Source organism: Natrix helvetica (assembly GCF_964273705.1).
Source record: "Natrix helvetica genome assembly, chromosome: 2".
Lineage (NCBI taxonomy): Eukaryota > Metazoa > Chordata > Lepidosauria > Squamata > Natricidae > Natrix > Natrix helvetica.
This window is the reverse complement of record NC_138552.1, coordinates 5714253-5734680: the sequence shown is the minus strand read 5'-3', so window position 1 is coordinate 5734680 and position 20428 is coordinate 5714253.

Genomic DNA, 20428 nt, shown 5'->3' with positions numbered 1-20428 from the left:
GCAGAGATGGGGCCAGGGCCGCCTGACATTTATCAGCTGCCTCTGGAGTCAGACATCAGTGGGACAGAAGAACAGCTGGAGCCTGTTCCCAGTGTGCGCATGCGCAGAGTTGCCAGACAAAGGGAACAGCTAAAGAAGAGGGATCAACCTGGGAGTAAGGCCACAGGTGGACAATGAATGGTCCCTCCCATAGGGAATAAAAGAAGAGCGAAAGGGGAGTGGAGTTTGCAGGAGACAATTAGTTCACTTAATTGGTTCATGACATTCTGAGACTCCTTGCCAAGTTTTGCAGAGATCGGCCTGGCAGCTCTCCAAGCCAGAGAAGGTCTGTGACTGTAAATCTTCCCTTGAAAGACTTTGCTGGATGTGAATGAGCAGAATTCACAGTAAACTAATAAATGGGTTTTTGTTGGGAGAAGGAGTTGGCTTCATGCTCTTGGGAAGCCTCAGTCAGAAGATGAGCACTAGAGTCAGACGTGACTCAAAGAAGTATGTTTACCTTTTACCTTTTGTGGCAGATCAAGCTGGCCATGCCTACCCAGTTGGCCACACCCACCTGGCCCCCTGAGGTCAACCACAGCCCAGAGGCAGCCCTTAATGAAATTGAGTTTGACACCCCTGACCTATACCGTATCCCAAAACACACTGAGGGGCTGAACTGAATGCTGACTTCAGATTCTCTCTTATCGGCACGAGATCAAATAAAGTGCTTCTAACTTTTTTCCCTTCTGAGCATGGAATATGTGTGTGTGTGTGTGTGTGTGTGTGTGTGTGTGTGTGTTGTATTTGTGCTGATAAATAAATAAAGGGAGACTAGGATAGATCTATTTCAAGCTATTTAGCTCTCATCAGCTAGCCATACCCTTACTGGGATTTGAACCTGGGCCGTATTACATATTAGGCAGATGTATTAGCCACTAAGCCACAGGCTCTCCTCCTTATCAGCTGTAATACATACATACATACATACATACATACATACATACATACATACATACATACATACATTTGTATTACAACCCCTGGTATGCCCAATATGCCTAATATGTAATACAGCCCAGGTTTGATTCCCAGTAAGGGTATGGCTAGCTGATGAGAGCTAAATAGCTTGAAATAGATCTATACTAGTCTCCCTTTATTTATTTATCAGCACAAACACAACACAAATATAAAAAGGCAACATTAAAAATAAAAATATGGTTTTCTGCCTGGATGGTCTTCTGTAATGAGCCGAAGGACAGAAAGAGGGAGTAGTGAGCTCTCTCCCATATTTGGGCATACCAGGGATTGTAACACACACACACACACATACATACATACATACATACATACATACATAATTTCCTATAAACCTCAGCTTGCAAAATGATCCTCCTGTGATGATTATGCAACACTGTCATTAGAAAGAAACAAATAATTGATACATCTAACTGACCACAGCAGGGGAAAAGCGCGTAGGGGGCCTCATTAAGACCTCTTGTTCAGTGGGAAGGATATTATTCATTGTCTCAAGTCAATGATACAAATGACCTATGCCAGAAAAAAATGATGGATGCCGAACTCATTCTCATCATATATTTTAATGTCCCGCTGGCAGCAATCTTTGTCATCCAAACGTAACAAAACAATGAACATAAACAAGAAATCTATTATTAAGCCCAATGCGATTCTTGCTCTTTTCTGCAACGGGAATTTGAAATGCTTAAGGCGTCACTTCTGTAATCATACACACACACACAAAAGTCTCGATGCTTTACAATGGATACAAACCATTTAAAAAGTAAATTGAAAGTTTTTTTTTTTTAAAAAAGTTCTCTCTTCTTAAAAAAATAAAATAAGATAAAAAGGTCCGCTTTATCAAAGTAAAATGTTCTGCGATGAACACAATGGAAAGGAATATGTGCCTCTTCAAACGTCAAATGATAGCGGTGTGACACAGCGCAACAGTGATTTATTACTTGATACATTTCAGACATTTAGAGCCTGTCAATCAAACAGCATGAGTGTTTAGTTCATGGGTTATGGAGAAATGCTTCTTTACTCCATAAACTTTATTTCTGGATGGTCTCGCATGCAACGGGTTATCTAGATTTAGGTGCCTAATTGGTTTTTGGTATCTCAACGATTGTTTTGTGATTTCTTCCAACTGGATGAGATCGGGATGGTAGGATGGTAAGAACAAGTCCTTGTAGGAATAGATCCAGAAGGACCGTAGGTTGTTTTGGAATACATTAAAAAAAAACCACTTCTCCCTTCATGAAATATGAATGCAGGCAGCTCTATCATCTCATTGCCAATTATTAATTTAAAGGAGACTGTGGGAAGACATGTGTAATCTAGGTACAGATGTGTGACTGACCTTAGATGGAGGAGAAAGAGAAGGAGAAGAAGGTTGGGAGGAGAAGGAGGAGTGGAAGAAGAAGAAGAAGAAGAAAGTTGGGAGGAGAAGGGAAAGGGGAAAGAGAAGAAGGTTGGGAGGAGAAGGAAAAGGAGAAGGGGAAGGGGAAAGGGAAGGAGAAAGAAAAGGAAAAGGGGGAGGGGAAGGCAAAGGAGAAGGAGAAGAGGAAAGGAAAGGAAAGGAGAAAAAGGTTGGGAGGAGGAGGAGGAGGAGGAGAAGGAGGAAAAGGAGAAGGGAAGGGGAAGGGGAATGAGAAGAAGACCACCAACATAAAAACTGGAACAGGATTATTTTAGATTCAGTGCTGTTTCTGGAGGAGCAAGTAGAATCAAGTTTCTAGATTTTTTTAAAAAATAACAATTCTTTCTCCAATGTTTCTCTATTTTTATATAATTTACTTACTTAATAATGATTATAATGATTAATCTAGGTTGAGATGTGTGGACTGACCTTAAATGGGGGAGAAGAAGGAGAAGGCGAAAGAGGAAGAGGAGAAGGTGAAGGAGGAGGAGGAGGAGGAGGAGGAGGAGGAGGAGGAGGAGGAGGAGGAGGAGGAGGAGGAGGAGAAAAAGAAAGAAAAGCAGAAAGAGGAGGAGCAGAAGGAGAAGGAGGAGGAGGAGGAAAAAGGAGAAAGAGGAGGATAAAAAGGAGAAGGAGGAGGAGAAAGAGGAGGAGGAAGAGGAGAAGGTGGACACATAACTGAAAGAGGATTGTTTTTAAATCCAGTGCTGTTTTCTGGACAAGCAAGTTGAATGAAGGTTTCCAGAGTTCCAGAAACTATTTTGAAGAACTCTTTCTATTTTAATATAGGTGAAACACCTTATACTGCGATTATATATGGACTAGGCGATCATTATAGTCTCTATGCTGAAGCTCCTTGTCAGCCTCGTGGGTAAACCTGACAGGAAACACAACCAGGTGAACTAATTCTTCTTTATTTTAACAGAGTCTTGCAAGTCTCAAGGTTAAATACTTTCCATTCCCACTTTTAACCATCAAATCACTTGGAGTGAGTCCTTCCTGGTATTTCCTCTGACCTTTAGGACTTTAGGGGATCTCCCTTCCTTGCCTGATTGTTTCCTACTCATTATCTCTTTCCCTCGTCCTCCAAGGAGGGCATTCACACATGCCATTATATTTCTTCATGAATGTCCTGGAAAGCATCGGGATCTTGCAGAATGTCATCCACCTCTAAAGGGGAACGAAAGCAGCCAGAAATTATAGCGCCAATGTTCAACTACTAAAAAGCATCATATAGAATAGATAGAATAGAATAGAGACGGAAGGGACCTTGGAGGTCTTCTAGTCCAGCCCCCTAGTCAAGCAGGAGAACCTCTACCCTTCCAGACAAATGGTTATCCACTCACAACTTCTAGTGTTGGAGCATTCACAACTTCTGGAGGCAAGTTGTTCCACTGATTAATTATTCTCACGATCAGGGAATTTCTCCTTAGTTCTAGGTTGTTCCTCTCCTCGATTAGTTTCCATCCATTGCTTCTTGCCCTGCCCTCAGGGTCTTTGGAGAATAGAGTGACTCCTCCTTCTTTGTGGCAGCCCATCAAATATTGTAACGCTTCATATCATGCAGGGAATTTGGGGGTCTTCTAGTCCAACCCCCTGTTCAAGCAGGAGGCTCTATATCATTTCAGACAAAAAGGCTATCCAATCTCGACTTCCAGTGCTGGGGCATTCACAACTTCTGGAGGCAAGTTGTTCCACTGATGAATTGTCCTAACTGTCAGGAAATTTCTCCTTAATTCTAGGTTGCTCAGCTCCTTGATTAGCTTCCACCCATTGTCCCACCTTCAGGTGCTTCAGAGAATAGATTGACTCCCTCTTCCTTGTGGCAGCCTCTCAAATATTGGAGCACTTCAGGGGTGGGTTCCTGAACCGATTAGAACTAGTTTGCTGTGTGCATGGCACGTTCTCAGGTGAAAACACCTGAGAACGGTTTGGGGAGGGGGGGGATGTCAGGCCTGCATTGCTTCCGGTTCTGCGACCCAGGCCTGAATTCCACTACTGGTTCAGCTGAACTGGGTTGAACCAGCTGCAACCCACATCAGGAACCCTTCATATCATGAAGAAACCTTGGAGGTCTTCTAGTCTAGTTCAACCAGGAGATCATATATCATTTCAGACAATCGACTGTCCAGTTTCTTCTTAAAAGCCTCCAGTGATGGAGTGCCCACAATTTCTGAAGACAAGAGCTTGTTGATTAGAAAGGACGGCAGTTCGGCGGTTCAAATTCCTAGCACTGCATAACGGAGTGAGCTCCCGTTACCTGTCCCAGCTTCTGCCAACCTAGCAGTTTGAAAGCATGTACAATGAAAACCCTCTGTTTCATTTTTCTCACTGTTCTCTAATTTTGCTTCTCTCCTTGATTGGCTTCCATCCATCGTTTCTTGTCCTGCCCTCTGGTGCTTTGGGAAATAAGTTGACCAGCACCCCCCCCCCTTATTCTTTATGGCAGCCCCTCAAATACTAGAATACTGCTATCATTTCACCCCTAGAATTTAAAATTTATTGTCGTGGGCAAGAGGTGAAATTGGTATCTTAACCAATTTATTTTCCTCTAAATCTCTCACCAATGGAACTCATTTGGAAAACAGAATAACAGAGTTAGAAGGGGCCCTGGAGGTCTTCTAGTCCAACCCCATGCTCACGCAGGAAACTCTATTCCATTTCAGAGAAACTGTTGTCCAATCTCGTCTTAAAAACTCCCAGTGTTGGAGCATTCACTTTGATCTGGACAACTTTTTAGCCGTTTATCCTTTAAAAAGTACAAAAGAGGCGATTGGCATTATGTGGTTAGTCTCCTTTTCAAATATTTCTCTGATATTTAGCATCGTGCTGTTTTTAAAGAACGTTGTTCAACAGTTTGTTTCTTACAACTAATATTATCTAGGGATTTGAAATTTGGGGGTAGGTGGGTGCCCCTTTTAATTCCTTAACAGTCTGGATTTTTGTACTGTGATCTCATTTTAATGGTTTGGGTTGTAGTAATTCCCACTTCTCAGGGACGCGGCGGCTCAGTGGCTAAGAAGCTGAGCCTGTCAATCAGAAAGGTCGGCGGTTCGGCGGTTCAAATCCCTAGCACACCGAACGGAGTGAGCTCCCATTACGTGTCCCAGTTCAAAAGCTTGTAAAAATGCAAGTAGAAATATAGGGACCACCTTTGGTGGGAAGGTAACAGCATTCTGTGCACCTTTGGTTTTTATTCATGCCGGCCACATGACCACAGAGACGTCTTCGGATAGTGCTGGCTCTTTGGATTTGAAACGGAGATGAGCACCGGCCCCTAGAGTCAGGAACAACTAGCACATATATGCAAAGGAAACCTTTACTTTTTAATCCCCACTTGTTAAAAGTTTGTTCTCTCAAACAAAGAGAAATCCACCATAAAATGTATGGATTTCAAGCAAGAGTAGAAACTTTAGCACCATTTAAAAAAAATGAAACAAAAGAGGAAAACTCTGTTTAGCACACACTGTAAAATGTTGGTGTTAAGTAGAGCTGTGAAAAAAAAATGTGGTGAGACAGTAATGCTCCAACTCTGGAATACCACATACTGGAATTATAATGGCCTCTTCTGTGACTTTAGAGGCCATGTTTTGCTTTTTTATCCCCCCCCCAAAAAAAATATATATGCGTGAGTGAAGAACAGAACAAAGAAATCTTGAAACGTTTTGCCTCGCATCTGGAAATGTTGCTATTTACTTGACTTTGCCTCCATTTATATTCCAAAATCTAACCGCCTGTTTGTACTTTATTTATTTATTTATTTTTCCCCCTCACCTCGGAATGCCAAACTTGTTCTTTATTATTTGACAAACAGAAAACAATCGCCCCCCATTTTTTCCCTACCCCTGAGAAATTCATATGTCTGTGGTTTGTGTACGGCATCTTTCAATAGTATCCCAAAGGTATCAACTAGCAGCCTTTTCTGATGATTTGAAGAAGTCAGATAGAATTGGCACTTTTGAACTTTTGGCACCGGAGAAAACTCCAGAGAATACCTTCGGCGGGGAAGAAAATAAACCAATAGATCAGTGAATAAATCAAGCCAGGATTCTCATATTTGAGGTGCAAATGATCAGGCTCCAATAATCCTAGTTCCCAGTGGTTTTCCCAGTTGCAATATGTGGCTGTGAAGGTTGGACTATAAGGAAGGCTTAGCACCAAAGAATGGAGGCCTTTGGACTCTGGTGCTGGAGAAGACTCCTGCATTGAGTCCCTTGGACTGCAAGGCGATCAAACTGGTCAGTCCTGGAGGAGATCAACCCTGATTGCTCTTTAGAAGGCCAGATCCTGAAGAGGAAACTGAAATACTTTGGCCCCCTAATGAGAAGGAAGAACTCACTGAAGAAGAGCCCCATGCTGGGAAAGATGGAGGACAAAAGAAGAAGGGGACGACAGAGAAGGAGGTGGCTGGATGGAGTCACCAAAGCAGTAGGCGTGAGCTTAAATGGACTCCAGAGGATGGTAGAGGACAGGAAGGCCTGGAGGAATGTGGTCCATGGGGTCGCGATGGGTTGGACACGACTCCACAACTAACAACAACAATCCTAGTTCAGACACAATGTGTGAAGGTCTCGCTCTCTGGAAAAGGCTCTAGCACTGGGAAAGGAGGAAGGAAAGAGAAAAAGAAGATGGCCAAGTACAATATGGATGGACTCAGTTGCAAAAGTGATGGGGGGAACCAAGAGAAGAGCTGAAGGACAAGGTTAGAGACAGATTGTCACAGAGACATTCTACATGGTTGCTAGGAGTCAAAAATGGCTAGATTGCAAGTAATCGATCAATCAACCTTATTCATTAGAATTTTGCAAAGTGTTTCATGACTGACTGATGTTACAAATTAAAGATAATTGTGAAGAGGTCCTGTTAACAGAATAATAGAGTCTTGGAGGTCTTCTCGTCCAACCCCTTGCTCAAGTAGGAGACGCTATAGCCGTGACGGCAAACCTATGGCACACGTGCCAGAGGTGGCGCATGGCCGTTGCTCCAGTTCAGCTCTGCTGTGCATGTGTGCGCATGCGTGTGCACCTGCTGCATCCACCTGGTCTTTGAGTGTCTCTAGCGTCCATGCGCAGGGGCTGGGTGTGTCAAGGAGGGCCATGCCCACATGCATGGGGGTAGCAGGGTGCATGCGGGACACACACATGCATGCGCAGGGACGGGGCACCTGCAGGGGCCATGCATATTTGCAGGGGTGGGGCACATGCACGGGGAATGCACATGCATTGCATTTAACGGGCATTTGCATGCATGCACAAGTGCTTTGGGTCCTTGGTTCAGAAAAGGTTATACCATTTCAGAGAAATTGCTGTCCAATGGCTTTTCCCCCCTCATTCTCAGCCTCTGTCTTTCATCAGCTGTTTGGTTCTCGATTGACACCTGTCAATCCCTTTCCCCCCCTGTTCCCATGTCTATTCTTTACTTCCCCAATTGTCTTTCCCCTCCCCCATTGCATTTTATTGTAAGATGTCAGTAAAGAGGCGAATGCCAAAGATAGCAGGACTGGCAGTGATATTTTCAATTCTTTAGGCTGCTATGGAAAACCCTACCAAGCGGTGTTGCTGCAGGGAACGGCCCATCCATTCTCAGATGCGGTTTCTGGACATGCTCAGAAAGCCAATCCTTTTCTAAGGGTCAAACAGGTCAAGGAACACTAGATTGCCTTCCTAAAAGCAAGTATTTTACCTCTGTGGGATGAATGGCAGCCTTGACTTCTGCAAGGAATTCAGCTGGGGGAATGGGATTTCCAGAAAACTGAAAGGAAAAAAAAGGGAGGGGGCAAGGACAGGGCTGGGGTTTTAATTATGCTGTGACCAGAAAAATGAGTGAAGATGTTAATCGATTAGCTGCTGTGTGTTTTAATTTTTGTATTATGACAATGGTTTTTGCTTTATTCTAAGGTTGTTTGCTGGTCAGAGTAGCCTGTTGAGAAAAAAGAAAGAAAGAAAGAAAGAAAGAAAGAAAGAAAGAAAGAAAGAAAGAAAGAAAGAAAGAAAGGAAGGAAGGAAGGAAGGAAGGAAGGAAGGAAGGAAGGAAGGAAGGAAGGAACAAAGAAGATGGAAAGGAGAGAGGATAGAAGGATGGAAGGAAAGAGAGAAAAGGAAAGGAAGCTAGAGGGAAGATGGAAGGAAGGAAAGGAGAGAATGGGAGAGAAAGAGAGAAGTTAGAAAAAGAAAAAAAGAGGAGAAAGAAAGAAAGACAGAAAGACAGAAGCTAGAGGGAAGATGGAAGGAAGAAAGGAAGGAGGGAGGGAGGAAAGGAAGGAAGGAAGGAAGGAAGGCAGGCAGGCAGGCAGGCAGGCAGGCAGGCAGGAAGGAAGGGAGGGAGGGAGGAAAGAGCAGACTGAATCAGATCCATTCTTAAACCAGCAGAAAATAAACCAGCTGGGGATTAGTTGGTTTGCTTTTACAAATAAGTATGAAAGAAGACGAGATTTGACAGCAGCAGAGCACATCCAGCAACATTGGCACACAAGTCCCATCCTGTGGTGATCTAGCAATTCAGGCCCGTCCAAGGAGGGGCTCAGCCATTGATGCCACTTTGGGGTTGGGCTTTTTGCAACTTGTTTCTCTTTGCTGCAGACATATTTGCAGAATTTTCTTGCCCAGAAGGTCAAGGTTAACGGAGAATCCTCCAGGAGTGTGACTGATACCCACAACTGAAAGAAAACCTTACAAATTCAAGGATTAGCTACAGAAGGACTTTTGCTCAAAAAATATACACCACCAGAACAAATTCTCAGAATAACAGAACAACAAATTTGCAAGGGACGTGGGAGTTTTTCTAATCCAACGCCCTGATCAAGCCTATACCATTTCTCACAAATGATTGCCCAATCTCTTGAAAGTTGGAGCTCCCACAACTTCTGGAGGCAAGCTGTTCCATCGGTTAATTGCTCTGTCAGGAAATTTCTCCTTAGTTCTAAGTTGTTTCCTTCCTTGATTCATTTCCATCTGTTTGTTTCTTGTCCTACCCTTAGGTGATTCGGGGAATAGCTTGACTCCCTCTTCTTTGTGGCAACCCCTGAGATATCGGAAGACTTTCTATCGTGTCTCCCCTAGTCCTTCTTTTCATTACACTAGACATACCCAGTTCCTGCAACCGTTCTTCATATGTTTTAGCCTCCAGTCTCCTAATCATCTTTGTTGCTCTTCTCTGCACTCCCTCTAGAGTCTCAACATCATTTGATATTGTGGTGAACAAAACTGGATATAATATTCTTAGTGTCTTTTTATCAAAGCAGTATAAAGTGGCATTAACATTTCATGAGATCTTGATTCTGTCTGTCTGACTAGCTATCTTCATCATCTTCACTACTACTACTACTACTACTACTACTACTACTACTACTACTTCCCCTCCTCCTCCTCCTCCTCCTCCTCCTCCTCCTCCTCCTCCTCCTCCTCCTCCACTTCCTCCTCTTCCTTCTTTTTCTTCTTTTCTCCTCCTCCTCCTTCTCCACTCTATCTATCTATCATCTATCTATCTATCTATCTATCTATCTATCTATCTATCTATCTATCTATCTATCTATCTATCTATCTATCTATTTATCTACCTACCTACCTACCCACCCACCCACCCACCCACCTACCTACCTACCTACCTACCTATCTAATCTATCATCTACCTATTGTATCTCTATCTATCTCTCTATTTCTCGATCCATCTATCTATTTATCTTCATCACCATCATTTTCTCTTTCCTTCTCCTTCTCTTCCTCTCCCCCCCCCCCTCATACCGCCCACATTTCTCCTCTTTCCTATGTGATTGGGTGTGTGCTCTATGATGGTATTATCCAACTTACTGATTTCCAAGCTAAGCTTCATTCTCCCAACTTCTGAAAAATAATTTTTAAAACCCACGGTGGGTTTTAAATGGAAATGCATGGAAAGGATGATTTTTAAAGCTAGAAACGGCATTACGTCTCCCTCTCATGCCAATTAAGGAAACTAACAAAGCTTCCTGGAATTCTGGAAGCTCAAAGGGGGTCAATTGTTATTTTTTTTCCTCTGGAATAAGAAACCAGGTCATAAAAATAACAGAAAAGAGGAAGGGGGAAATGTGATGAACTTGTACAGGGTGGCAAAAAAGAGCTCATTAAGACCTTCCTTTAGGATTTACTCAGGAACCTTATTAAAACTAGATTCATTTCACAGTAGCCTTGTAGGAAAGCGAAGGTGTCTGGTTTATAATAACTGCAGTGTCTTGGTTTAAGGTCAAATCTATCTGACCCAGATGTTTCCCAAGCTTACAGTTCCCTGTAGAAATCCGAACCTGTTCTTTAACTATATTTTCCAGTATTGATTGTGTGTGTGTGTGTGTGTGTGTGTGTGTGTGTGTGTGTGTTTCTATTCCCTTTTTCTTGCTGGTTACACAAATGTCAATGTCCACCTGTCAAAAAAGAGAGAGGTATATATACTTATTAATTTCTGTGGGGCATACTGCTAAAAAAAAAAGGTATGCTTAGAATCAGCGATCAGGTTATTAAAAAAAATATTCTGGAAAATCTATAGCTTTAAGGACTTGCTATCAATCAATCGATCGATCGATCTATAAGAATGGAGTTGGAAGGGACCTTGGAGGTCTTCTAGTCCAACCCCCTGTTCAAGCAGGAGACCCTACACCATTTCAGATAGGTGGCTATCCAGTCTCTTCTTAAAAACCTCCAGTGATACAATACAATAGCAGAGTTGGAAGGGACCTTGGAGGTCTTCTAGTCCAACCTCCTGCCTAGGCAGGAAACCCTATACCGTTTCAGACAAATGGCTATCCAACATCTTCTTCAAGACTTCCAGTGTTGTGGCATTCACAACTTCTGGAGGCAACTTCTGTTCCACTGATTAATTGTTCTAACTGTCAGGAAATTTCTCCTCAGTTCTAAGTTGCTTCTTTCCTTGATTAGTTTCCACCCATTGCTTCTTGTCCTGCCCTCAGGTGCTTTGGAGAATAGCTTGACTCCCTCTTCTTTGGGGCAACCCCTGAGATATTGGAAGACTGCTATCATGTCTCCCCTAGTCCTTCTTTCTCTTAAGCTAAACATACCTAGTTCCTGCAAGCCTCTGGTGGCAAGCTGTTCCACTGGTTAATTGTCCTCACTGTTAGGAAGTTTCTCCTTAATTTCAGGTTGCTTCTCTCATTGATTAGTTTACATCCATTGTTTCTTATCCTTCCTTATGGTGCTTTGGAAAATAAGTTGGCCTCTTCTTCTTTGTGGCTGCATCAGGTGTGTAGGTGAGAATTTTGTACTTAGTGATAACAGAGAAATACATCTTGCCTCAAAGAAGTGAGATAGAGACATCAACATTAAATTGGTATAAGCCTGATACTTTAATTGCTAGTCCAAACTGGCTCTCATGCTTGAAGTTAATTTAGAGAAGAAATTTGTTTGTTTGTTTGCCATATTTTTGGAGTATAAGACACACCTCCCCCCCCCCCAAAAAAAGAGGGAGAAAATCTGGGTGCATCTTATACACTGAATACAGCATTTTTGGCCTCCAGACGCCCCACCCTCTTCACAAAAATGGGCATGCAGAGGATTTGGGAAGCCTGCAAAGTGCTCCTGGGGGCTGGGGAGGGCAAGAATGAGAGGAAAGGGGCCATTTGTTGCTCACTTATGCCCCCCCCAACCCCCAGGAGCACACTACAAGCCTCCTAAAGGCTATGCATGCCCTATTTTTTGCAGTGACGTGCGGTGAGGTTTATGGCTGGTGAGGCTGGTGATGTCATCAGGAAGGCGGGGAATGGGACCACGTGTGCTGGAGGCTCAGGCTGCCTCAGCCTCCAGCACACGTGTTCCCATTCCCCGCCTTCTTGAGCGTGCTCTGCCGGCTCGCGCTCCGCAGTCCTCAAAAGCGACTGGGGAACGACAAGAACCTTCCTGCCTCTGCTGGACTTTGCGCGCTCCTCGCGACTGCATATTGCAGTCGCGAGGAGCGCACGAAATCCAGCAGAGGCAGGAAGGTTCTCGGCATTCCCCAGTTGCTTTCGTGCCTTCGTCATCCGGGAACGCCGACAACAGAATGGCACCGAGGCAGTCCAGCGGGCAAGCGACCGAGGATCAGGCTGCCTTGGCATCGCTGTGGCTACATCCATCCGGGTGCGCCCGGGAGCTGCGGAGGGGGGAGGCAGAAATGTTGTCGGCGCTCCCGGATGACGAAGGCAGGAAGGCGACTGTCTTCATCATCTGGGATCGCCGACAACATTTCTGCCTCTGACATTAACCTGAATCTGTTTCCGGTCAAGTGCAGAAGTGCAGAGACAAAGAAAGATGCTGACACCAGGTTTTCCCCACCCAAAAGAAAGATCAAGTCCCTCCCCAGACCCACGTGTCCATCACATGGCCCAATCGATGCACCATCTGAAACTGGAGGTGCCTCCCAGTCACAGCACCGCAGCTGCAGGGCAAGGTGTCCTTGACTCTCTGAGAAAAGAATGTTATTTTGACTATATATCACTCTCACACTATTTAACTCCCTCCTCCCATTTTCCCACAGTAGAAAATGTGGCAGGCCTGAAGGCCCTGTGGTGGGTTCCCGGCCTTGGTCGCTGGAACCGGCAGAGGCCCAGGCTGGCCGCGCCCCTGAACTGGTTCTCTAGGTGGAGCTGGATGCACCACCATCTTGTTTTTTGCTTCTGCGCATGTGCAGAACAATTTTATTACTCTGTGCAAGCACACATCAAGCGTGTGCACGCGGCGACTGCAGGAACCCACCACTGTGAAGGCCCAAATATAAAAGATGGTTTCCAGATCTGACAGCCACTTCTTTAGACCTTTATGAAAAGATAGGAGGGTTGGGGCCTATCTGTCAGCCTCTACTTTCCTTGCTTGCTGTTGGCTGCCATAGAAACGGGGAAGGAGGGGGCTTGAGATATTTGGGAGGGGGAATTACTGGTGCTGGAGGAGTTAGGAAGAAAGGAGTTTTGTTCTCACCATCTTCTGTGCATGCCTGTGGCCCAGTGATGGGTTCCGGATCCCGTTCCAACCGGTACAGTTGGAACGGGGTCGGCATCGCCCACTTGGACGGGTGGGCCCTCTGGAGCACCATACTGGAACGGTACCTGGTGCTTCAGGCAGGCTCCGGTATGCCCGTACCAGGGCATACCACCTGCAACCCACCACTGCTGTGGCCTGTGTTTGGACTTGGTCAAGGCCAACTGTCTTGCATACCAACTTGATGAGGCTTTTTGACACCTTAGGGAGTTGCAGATTGGACATTGCGTTGGGGTAATTGGGGGGAGGGTGCTGGGCAATGTTTGATATGTAGATGTTTGTGCCTTTTTGGCTCAGATCTCGCTTTCCTTTTCGCTGCTTTCAACTCATATCTAGTAAAAGTACTTCATCTCTATTCAAATAGAGTTGAGCTTTTTCTTTCTTGGATACTGAAGGAGGCATGCCTGACACATTGGGGAGCGGCAGGATGTTCCAGAGGGCAGGAGTCACAGCAGAGAAGGCCCTCCTCCTAGATCCCTCCACTGCTAGCATGAGTGGTACAGGCCGACCCCAGAAGGGTGATATGGTCCCTCAAGTAACCTAAACCTATGTCATGAAGGGCTTTAAAGTTGATCACCAACACCTTGAATTGCACCTAGAAGCAGACTGGTAACCAATGCAGTTCGTGGGAGAAGTGGTGTTACAGGCGCCATTCTTGGGAGCCCCAAAACCAGGGGTGAAATCCAGAGTTTCTAGCAGGTTCTGGAGAACCGGTAGCAGAAACTTTGAGTAGTTCGGAGAACTGGTAAATGCCACCTCTGGCTGACCCAGAGTAGGGTGAGAATGGAGATTTTGCAGTATCCTTCCCCTGCCACGCCCACTAAGTCACGCCCACCAAGCCACACCACACCCACCAAGCCATGCCCACAGAACCAGTAATAAAAGCATTTACATTTCACCACTGCCCAAAACTGCCTGCATTGCCACACTCTGCACCAGCCATGCTACGATATATTAACATGGTATGATAAAGGTTTTCAAGATTTACCTTCTTTTGCTCAAAAAGGTTGTGTGTATCAGTGATGCAGCCGAAGAAGAAAAATATTGTGCGCAAACAGAGGCAGTTTTGGGGGAATGAGGGAGAAAGAGAGAGAGATTACATTTGTATTTAAAATGATATTTTTCCCAAGAAAATGCACGCTAAAAAAGAACAGCGTTAGGTTTATTTGCATTAAAAAAAAATTGGGAATTTACATTTAAATCTGCATCCAACAGGGGAAATCCCACTAAAGAAAACCCCTCGATGCTTTGCACATTGCAAATGAAAACAGGGGCCTTCCCCCCCTCCCTACTAACCTTTTGATTTTAATCCGTATCAAATACCGTCAGAACAGAATGCCATCCTACAAAACAGAGTTAAATTTGTTCGCGTGTTCCTAAAACCTGCTTGGAGATTCCATCTGAAAGAAGAACATTTCACCTTCCATCAGCAAACCAAGTCCTGCCTCCTGTTGTGGATCTGTCTGTTCGTGTATCAATGCCGAAGAATTTGCATGTGAATAAGAAATAATTATCTGTGAGACCACGGGCTGGGATTTAATCATTATTTTTTTTATTCCCCACCAACAATATAGCCTTATCTTTATGGAAGCAGTACAAACCATCAAAGAGCTGTTAACGATGAACTTGCTAATGAGTTTCCAATACTTAACCTTGTATTTTGCTTCATTACAGAAATGGCATTCCCATGCAGATACTTTCATTTAGAATCCCAGCAATCTTCCAGGGTTGGAATTCTCCTGTACTTTTTTTAGCCATTCAGGAAAGACTGAATGGGAATTCTGTTTGTATCTCTCAAAGAGATACATGAAAACTTCTCAAAGGCATTGTCTGAAACCAGAAAGAAAGAAAGAAAGAAAGAAAGAAAGAAAGAAAGAAAGAAAGAAAGAAAGAAAGAAAGAAAGAAAGAAAGAAAAGAAAGAGGAAGAGGGGGAGGGAGGAAGGAAGGAAGGAGGGAAGGAAGGAAGGAAGGAAGGAAGGAAGGAAGGAAGGAAGGAAGACTATAGACGATCAGAAATTGCAGTAAGGCATTTGATAAAGTAGACCACAACTGATTTCTTCATAAGCCAGAAAAATGTGAAATGGACAGTACCCCCCCCCCCAATGGATTTGCAACTGGCTGACAAACCATACTCAACAAGTAGCCTTTAATCATACTATATCTACATAGTGAGAAGTAAGCAGTTGGGTACCACAAAGTTCCGTCTTAGGCCCAGTGCTCTCCAATATCTTCATAAATGACTAAGAGGGAATAGAAGGGTAATTCATCAATTTGCAAATGAGAGTAAGCTGACAGGAATACCCAACACCTCAGGAGCTCAGGATCCAAAAAGATCTTGACAAACTTGAACAATGGGCCCTATCCCCCAAAAGATGGATAGTCTGGAGAAAAGGAGGACTAGCAGCAACATGATAGCAGTATTCCAGTATTTGAAAAGCCACCATAAAGAAGGGGGGGGGGTCAATTTATTTTCCAAAGCATCAGAAGGCAGAACAAGAAACAATGGATGGAAACTGATCAGGGAGAGATTCAATCTAGAAATAAAGAGAAATTTGCTGACAGTGAGAAAATCAACCAATGGAACAGAAGTTGCCTTCAGAAGTTGTGGGAGCTTCATCACTGGAGGTTTTCAGTAAGAGACTGGACTGTCATCTGTCATAAATGGTGTAGGGTCTCCTGCTTGGGCAGGGGTTGGATTAAATGACCCACGGGGTCCCTTCCAGCTCTGTTAAATCTGAAGTGATTAGTCACCTGCTTGGACCATAGAAAAAGTGAAAGAGACCAAAGCGAATTCTTGTTTTCATATCACAAATACTGTAGACTCACAAGCTTTTCAATTACGGATCACATCACAAACTCTGCTCAGCCAACTATAGGATATTTTACTGTCTTTTTGGAAGTTATTTTAAGTATAACTTAAAAGCCATTTCTTCCATGGTTTCAAACTTCAGGGAGAGATCAAAGAATTCTAAATTACATCTTCGAAATCTTTATGGTATTGGATTTTGGGAACAATCGTGCAGAGGGATTCCTTAGTAGAAACATAAATATGATAATGAAGAGTTCTTGGTGCTCTCTGAGCTTGGTTGTTTTCTTGCATTACCTGAAAGGTGATTTTCAAGAGACAACTGGACTAACCAAAAAGTCCAATTGCCTCTTGAAAATCACCTTTGGGACAGTCATGACCCAGATGACTCCATAGACACTTTCTTACATTACTCAATGAGGTAACATCATCAATGCTAGAAGGAAGTGGAGTTTGCAGAGAGGAGGAGGTGGTGGAAAAAGGACTAAGGAGACATTTCATGACCCTACTAGGTAACATCATCAGTGCTGAAAGGGGGTGTGGCTTGCAGAGAGGAGGAGGAGAACTTTGGAATCCTCGATGCTTGGTTGTTTTCTTGCAGACGTTCATTACCAAAACTAGGTAACATCAAGGGAAGCAGTGGCTCAATGGCTAAGACGCTGAGCTTGTCGGTCAGAAAGGTCGGCAGTTTGATGGTTCGAATCCCTAGCGCAGCAGGTTGGACTCCCGTTACTTGTCCCAGCTTCTGCCAACTTAGCAATTTGAAAGCACATAAAAATGCAAGTAGAAAAATAGGAACCATCTTTGGTGGGGAGGTAACAGCATTCCGTGCGCCTTCAGTGTTTAGTCATGCTGGCCACATGACCATGGAGACGTCTTTGGACAGCGCTGGCTCTTTAGCTTTGAAACTGAGATGAGCACCGCCCCCTAGAGTTGGGAACGACTAGCACATATGTGCAGGGGGAACCTTTACCTTAGATAACATCATCAGAGCTAGTTAGGAATGGGGTATTCTCTGAGTTTATATTTTAAAGGCTTGCCATGAGAGTGTTGATGCGTTTTAGAGTTTTTTGATTGGGCTGTTTACTGTTGTTTTGTGTGGCAAGGATTGACTCAAGGAACTGTCAAACAAGCTAACTGTCAGGGCTCCAAATAGCATCCAAAAGTAAATCAGAGTCCAAGACAAAGGATTCCTCAAAGTTCCAATTTATTAAGAGAGCCATGTTGGCACATCTGGGAAAACCAGAATCTGAAAGCTTCCCGGTTTTCCCCACCCAGTTGAAAGTTCAAGGTCCCGTCCCCACACCCACAAATAAATCACATGGTCCAACCTACCACTGCCACCCTGGCAGTTTCCACCCATCCAGTTCCAGCCAGGTGCAGAGACAAAGGATGACCTTGGCTTTCTACAAAGAATATTGTTATGGCTACATATCACCCAACTCCATATAATCCCTCCTCCCATTTTCCAGGATGACCTTGGCTTTCTACAAAGAATATTGTTATGGCTACATATCACCCAACTCCATATAATCCCTCCTCCCATTTTCCAGGATGACCTTGGCTTTCTACAAAGAATATTGTTATGGCTACATATCACCCAACTCCATATAATCCCTCCTCCCATTTTCCCACAATAGAAAATGAATTGTAGAAAGTGTGGCAGGCCTGAAGTCCAAAAGAAAAGATGGCTTGCAGACCTGACACTAACAGTAAACAGCCCAACCAAAGAAACTCCAAGGCCGTTACCACCAACTAGGAACTCAATAAAGTTCCTTTATTGCATTCTTCTCTCTGAAGGGTCCTTGGTGCTCTCTAAGCTTGCTTGGTTTCTTGCAGACATTTCATTCCCCAGCTAGGTAACATCAACAGTGTCGGTCTTATTCTTCTCCCTATGGAAAATTGTGTATGCTATCCAGATAGTCCTCAACGTATGACCACAATTCAGTCCAAGATTTATGTTGCTAAGTGAGACAGTCATTAAGTGAGCTGTGCCCCATTTTACAACCTTTCTTGTCACAATTGTTAGGAGAATCAGTGCAGTTAGTAACAGTGTGTCAGGGTTCCAAATAACATCCAAAATTAAATCAGAGTCCAAGGCAAAGTATTGCTCAAATAGTTCCAATTTATTAGGAGAGTCATGTTGGCACATCTGGGAAAACCCAAATCTGAGCTTCCTGGGTTTCCCCCACCCAGTTGAGAGTTCATGATCTTGCCCCATACCCACAAGTCCATCACATGGTCCAATATCCCACTGCCAGAGTGGCAGTTCCACCCATCCAGTTCCGGTCAGGTGCAGAGGTGTAGAGACAAAGGATGACCTTGGCTTTCTAGAAAGGAATTTTATTTTGACAACATCACATTCTACTCCTTACTATTCCCCCTCCCAATTCCCCACTAATGAAACAGCATAGTAGAAAAGAATATTAGTTCTTCTAATATTAGATCCCAAAAGAAACTGGCTGCAGGCCTGACAGGTGGCCTCTCCTCAAAAGTGATACAGTTCCTGAAAGAGATTAATGTAGCGGTTAACATAACAGAATTAACCATCTCTTCCCCCCCTCCCCCAGGGGAACCTTTTGGCTTATAGGAAAACTTATAGGGAAACTTATCATGGAATTGTTTTACTAACTTACCTGCTTTTAAGTTCCAGCTTTTCACCCAAGTAGCTTCAGACAAAGGGTACCCCTTCCAATGCACTAAATATTGTAAGCAACCCCTATACAGCCTGGAGTCTAAGATGTTTTTTCACCTCATAATATGTCTCTCCTTCTATCGCTACAGGAGGAGGGGGAGCTTGGGTGGATGGTCTTATGCTGGACCCTAAAACCCTGACACACAGTTGTAAAATGAATCTGGCTTTCCCGTTGAACTTTGCTTGTCAGAAGGTCTCAAAAATGGGATCACATGACCCCAGAGCATTGCAACCGTCATAAGTACAAGCCAGTTGCCAAGACTATACATTTGGATCATGTGACCATGAGGACGTTGCAATGGTCATATGCAGTGGTGGAATTCAAAAATTTTTATTACTGGTTCTGTGGGCCTGGCTTTGTGGGCATGGTGTGGCTTTGTGGGTGCGGCTTTGTGGCCCGGGGAGGGGAAGGATCCTGCCAAATCCTCATTCCCTCCCCACCCCACTAACCTGCTTTTCAACTCCGTTCTCCTTTTCAGAGCAACAAAAGAAGATCAGCTGGGAGGCAGCAGGGGGCGGGGCCAGCCTATTTCCCAGTTCTCCAAACTATTCAAAACTTCCACTACGAGAAACATAAACTGAGACCTGAAAGAGACACTTACAATAATAGAAAAGAGAGAGGGAGAGAAGAGGAGTGAATGAAAGGAAGATGGAGGAAAGAAGAAAAAGGTAAGGAGAGGAGGATGGAAGGGAGAGGAAGAGAAGGAGAGAGGGTAGGTTGGGGAAGAGGAAGAATGGGAGTAGGAGAAAGGGAAGGGAAGAAGGAAGAGAAAGGAGAGGAGGAAGGAAGGAAGTAGAGAAGGGAGGGAGAAAAGAAAGAGAAAATAAGGTGGTGTTACAACAGGAGGAAGGGATGGTAAAAAAAGCAACCCAAACTGTATATTAAATGAAATAATAAATGTAAAGGATAATTATGTGAATGTATACTTAAAATGGTATGTAGGAGAATAAAAAATAAATAAAAATTTTCTGGGGAAAAAAATTATGCTACTGGTTCTCCAGAACCTGTCAGAACTGACTGAATATCACCTCTGGTCGTAAGTACAAAAAATAATCATAAGTCACTTTTCTCGGGGCTGTTGTAACATTGAACAGTCACTAAACGAACCGTTGTAAGTAGTGGACCACCCTGCTTCCCCAAAAGGGCCGTTCTATCATCTCTCTAGAAGACTTTTCCTTTAAAAAGAAGAAAAAAGAAATGCCGCTTATAATTTGTTGTTCTCATTTCCAGGCCCAGGAGGACCATAAAAGACATCAAAGTGGAGAACCTTCTATTAACATTAGAATTAATGGACAAGAGCATGTTAGCATCCCTTTTTTCTTTACAGCGGCATTGAACGTGTGATCTAATTACAAGATTGTTACGTTCCTAAAATTAGCAAGCAATTTATAAATTATGACGGGGTGGGTGGGGATTGCAGAACCGCAGAAATCATTAAGGGGATGGGCCAAAGGGGAGAATTCAGAGTCTTTCGCAGGATCCAATCTGGGTGCAGGGCAGGATGTGGGTTGCTCT